The sequence below is a fragment of the Antechinus flavipes genome, chromosome 2 (assembly GCF_016432865.1).
Source record: "Antechinus flavipes isolate AdamAnt ecotype Samford, QLD, Australia chromosome 2, AdamAnt_v2, whole genome shotgun sequence".
Taxonomy (NCBI): domain Eukaryota; kingdom Metazoa; phylum Chordata; class Mammalia; order Dasyuromorphia; family Dasyuridae; genus Antechinus; species Antechinus flavipes.
Window position 1 is genome coordinate 429,353,447 of NC_067399.1, and position 4,949 is coordinate 429,358,395.

Here is a 4,949-nt window from a genome sequence, read left to right on the forward strand (position 1 = left end):
TTTTGGTTAATATGTGATATAATTTATAAATTATGCTCCTTTGATCTTTGCGGTTATCTGTATATGACTTATTGATTCCCTTGTGCAATCTTACTCCCTGATATTGCTATTTTATATTGCCTAACTAAAAACTCAATTATTATACTTACTAGAAGAAGTAGTAGTCAGAAGAAGTTTGAAGGGTAGTCAGGAAAACTAGAACAAGACAGAATTTTAACACACTCACTATGTTTTAGGTATTGCATATAAGGATATAATGAAAGTCAGAAAATGATTTCTTCCTTCAAGGAATTCATATTCTTATGTGAAAGAGAACATGTAAATATCTAGTTGCATGAATAAATGGAGAGAAATACAGTTAGCAATAGTAATTGTAAAAAGCATTTTGAAACAATTTTCTCTGATAAGGTCTCATTCTCAAATATAGAGGGAACTGAGTTGAATTTATAATTCCCTATGCTCCAATAGATAAATTATCAAAAGATATGCTCTGTATCCAAAGGGCTATAAATTCATGAATATCCTTTGACTTAACAACATCATTACTTGCCATGAATACCAAAAAGAGATTTTGGTTTGGAAAAAAGGAAACTCACTTATATATACCAAAATATTCATAGCAACTCTCTTCTCAGAGCAAATAAATTGGGGGATGGCTTAATAAACTGTGGTGTGTGTTTATGATGGAATATTATTGTTCTGTGGGAAATTATGAGCAGGATGTTTTCAGGGGAAAAAAAAAACAAAAAAACAAACAAACAAACAAAAAAAAAACTCGAAACTCCTCCATAAACTCAAGCAAAGAAAAATGTACTATATACAAAGTAATAGCAATGTTCTGGGATGACAAGCCTTGAATAACTTTGCTATTCTCAGTAGTACAATCATCCACAACTACTCTGAACAACTTATGATGAAAAATTCTATCCATATCCAGAGAAGGAAGTGATTATATCTGTATACAGATTGAAGCACTCTCTCTCTCTCTCTCTCTCTCTCTCTCTCTCTCTCTCTCTCTCAACTTTTCTTGAGGAGTTTTATTTTCATTAAGTTAGGGGATCTGTTTTCTTAAATTAACTTTTGTGGAAATGTTTGGCGTAACTTCACAATTAACAAATAACTTTGTAATTGTGGGGTGATAAGATAGAAAACCTAGAACTCAAAAATTTTCAAAACAAATATAAAAAATATTTTGAATGAAACTGGGAAAATATGAAATAAATAAAATTTCAAAAATAGCTAGTTGCATAAAAGAAAAATATACAACAGATGGGAGGTACCTTCACAGAGGGAAAACACGGAAAGTTAGGAGATCTAGGAAAAGAAAAGACTCCAGAAGAAGGTGGGATTTGATTTATTTTTTGAAGGAGACGAAGGAAAATAAGATGTGGTAAAAATGAGAGGGTACTCCAGGCATCAGGGACAGCCAGTATGAATAGCTGATGAATGGAAATGAGAGATAGAAAGTCATATGGGTGGAATGGCAACTGGGCTATGGAAGTGCATTGAAAGCTAGATCTGAAGTCAGGAATACTGTGTTTGAATTTCACTCCTAAGATTAATTACAGTAGCCGTGTGACCCTGGGCAAATCTCTTAATATCAGATTCATCTATAAAATGGGGAAAATAGCAACATCTATCTCACAGGATTATTGTGAGGATTAAAGGGAACAATATATGTGAGCACTTTGCTTTCAGAGTTCTGTATATATGTGAGCTAATTTTTTCCCCCAGACATGGAATCAGAGATTTAGCGCTGGATATAATTGAGATCATCTACTACACTAACACTTCATTTTCCAGTTGAGAAGATTGATTAATTAATTATCAAGTGATTTATCTAAGGTTAAAAAGATAATGCCAGAAACAGGATTTGAACCCAGATCTTCTGGTTTGTTTATGCTTCATTTTATATTATGCATGTTATGCTGTAAGACACATGAAGGAAAGAAGCCCAAAGAATTTTCTTTATGTTTAATTCCCCATTGGATAGAACTATAAGTTTGATAGAGCAATTTTCTCTTTGGAAGGAGAAAGTAATTGAACTTTTCCCATTATCCCTGGAGTGTTCTGAATAGCATAGATGTTTAATAATTGCCTGTTGAATGAAGGAAATGAGTGAATGAATGATAATAATCTAAATAACCAGCAGAACCAGCAGATGATATCTGAGTTCTCATATCACTTCTCCCATCACATTTCTGAAATGATCACATCACATAAGAATAACATTAAAATGTCAAGTGTTTTTGGATCTGTGGAGCAGAAATGAGTTGTAGGCACAAGGTGTTATTTATGTGGCTAGAGCAGTCCAATTTCATCCATATCTGAGCTTAGACTTATTTAGAATGACTTTAAATGTTTTAAGAGTGTCAGAATTTTGGTTTAGGTCTTTTATTTCTCTCATTCCCCAAATGTTAGAAGGGAAATTAGAGGCTGATTCCCACTTCTTCCATTCCTCCAAGAATAAGGAGTGTCTGTTTACTGACTGGGGAAGGGAGAATATCAACCTCATTAATAAAAGTGCTTTTCTGTTCACGACCATCCTGGGAAGGTGTAGTGGTATTGAAAGCAGGCATGCAGAGTATTATTCAGTTCTCCTTTAGGGGATAATATTCCTACCCATCCACTTTTAAACAAAACTATAGATTTCCTCTCCTGGGCTTATGTTACTCTGACATCTAGGCGGGGAGCTAGACTGTAATGGGCTGAAACTGAGCAGATGCATTGAGGTGCAAGTAATTAAGGTTAATTACCAATTGGACAACACTCTATTAGCATGTGCTTAGAGAAAAAATGGCCCTGCCCCACTATTCAGTGCAGGTTTGATTTGTTTGGCATATAAGGAGATTGAGGTAAGATTTAAGGAGTGAGAAAGCCAGAGTCATTCCTGGCAGATTCTCATCACAATTACTCTCACTTCATATCCCCATTCCATTCATGTCCAAAAAGAATAAAGATCAAGGTCTTTTGTTTATCCTGACTCTAGCAGATTCTAAAGTATCCAGGGTGCTAACACGGTCATCACACTAGACTGAGGTTTAGAAGACCTGAGTTCAAGTCCCTGTTTTACTCACTTACTGATTGTATGATCTTGGAAAAATCATTTTACAACTCTGAGCTTTAGCTTCCTCATCTCTGCAATACAATTCAATTCTGCAAGTATCCAGAGATAATATACCACTATAGATAGAGTGCTAGACTTGGAATCAGAAAGTTTTGAATTCAAATTCTGCCTTAACTAGTTGAGGATCAAACAATGAGGATTTTATACATGGTTTTTGTCTTATATATGTAAACTTCCTTGGCCTCAATTGGTTATAGAGTTTTGAGATGGAAGTGTCAAAGAATATTGGTACCTACTTGTTGGTGTTCAGACACTCAAGTACTTGCCTGATCATTGGGTCAAGACAGTTATATAGGGTTGTTATGAGGCTCAAATGAAATAATATATGCAAAGCCCTTTGCAAACATTCAAAAATTCTATAAATATTAGTAAATACATATTAATCATTAAGCACCTACTGTGTTAGAGAGGCCGGGGATTCACAAGAGGAATAATGAAAGACAGTTACTCAGAAAGGTCAGACAAGAGAAAGGACTGAGGACATCATGTCTTGCTACACTAGGCCCTCCCAATACCTCCCTGTTTGTCAGGAACATTGCAGATGTCACTATACCTGAAGACTTGAGACATGAATTTGGTCTATATGACCCTATAGTAGATGTATCTATTCCATTTGACACCTACACTCACTGCCCAAGAGGATTTGCTTATAAAATCTAAGCCAGTCCATAGTAGCTGGCAAATACTGCAAAGTTTGTGTCAACCTTAAAGTTCAAGCATCAAGGAATAAAGAGGGAAGTTAGATGAAAACTGGAAGAGGGGAAGTCTTTATCAAGCAAAAAATAAAACCAGCATGAAAGTTGGGGTTCAACTTTTCTACATTTACTCAGAATTCCAGATTCAAAGCCAAATCTGATTTGACTGGTTCTGAAATTTTTATAAAATCCATCTTGCAATCCCTGATGAGTAAAAGCCAAGGTTCAAGATAAAGTGAGAGCAAACACCAAGCCAAATGAAATCAAAAGAACACTACCCTTGCTCTCTAAGTCAATATTGAAGATCAAGAAACCAGAAAGACTTGAAGTAGGGAAGAAGCCGGAGATGATCTGATAGCTTTAAAGAGTCTTTTCATAAGGGACTTTCTTATAACCCATCTAAATCTTGATCTCACTCATTAACAAAGCATTCTACTTCAGGAAAGAATCAAGATCCCCTAAAAGAAATTCTAGTTCTAGATGATGGTCAAGATCTGAGTCCTTCCACAAAAGGATCACATCCATGGGAAAATCACAATCAAGTTCACCTCAGAGGCAGACTACTTGATTGGCAAAATCAAGATCAAATGGAAGGTATTTTGTTTCACTATCAAGATCTCCATCAAAATCTCTCCAAAGACACAATAGTTCTGAAATTGAAACATAGTCTCAAAGCTATCATCATAAAAATAATTGGTGAAACAGCAACAGATCTCTACACATACTTAGATTTTTGTTATGAGATAGAACTTTGGTTAAATATAATTCTTCACAGTTATAATGTAGGTCAATATTATTTTGGATATATACAAATAGCAAAATATATCTTGGGTTTGGGTTATTAGATTTGATCTTGACATCACTGCAGATACTATAAATAATGTTCTTTTTAGTTTTGTGCTAAATCAAACTACTTATGGTAGTTTGCAAGCTTTAAAGCACTACATAAATGACAGCTATTATTGTTGTTATTATCAGTTTTCATAATCTTACACACAAACCAGTTGTTCTTTTCCTTTCCATTTCTATGTGCCTAGTTTTTCAAAAAATACTTTCACAAGCATGATAAGAGTACTTTTCAAAGGAAATAAGTAAAATTGAAGTAATTTACAACCTTATTTCATATA

At 34.5% G+C, this 4,949-nt stretch overlaps 1 pseudogene; it reads left to right on the top strand.

Annotated features, from left to right (window-relative positions):
• Positions 1-3,612: 3,612 nt before the first annotated feature.
• Positions 3,613-4,522, top strand: LOC127550222 (serine/arginine-rich splicing factor 12-like; annotated as a pseudogene).
• The last annotated feature ends 427 nt before the right edge of the window (positions 4,523-4,949 follow it).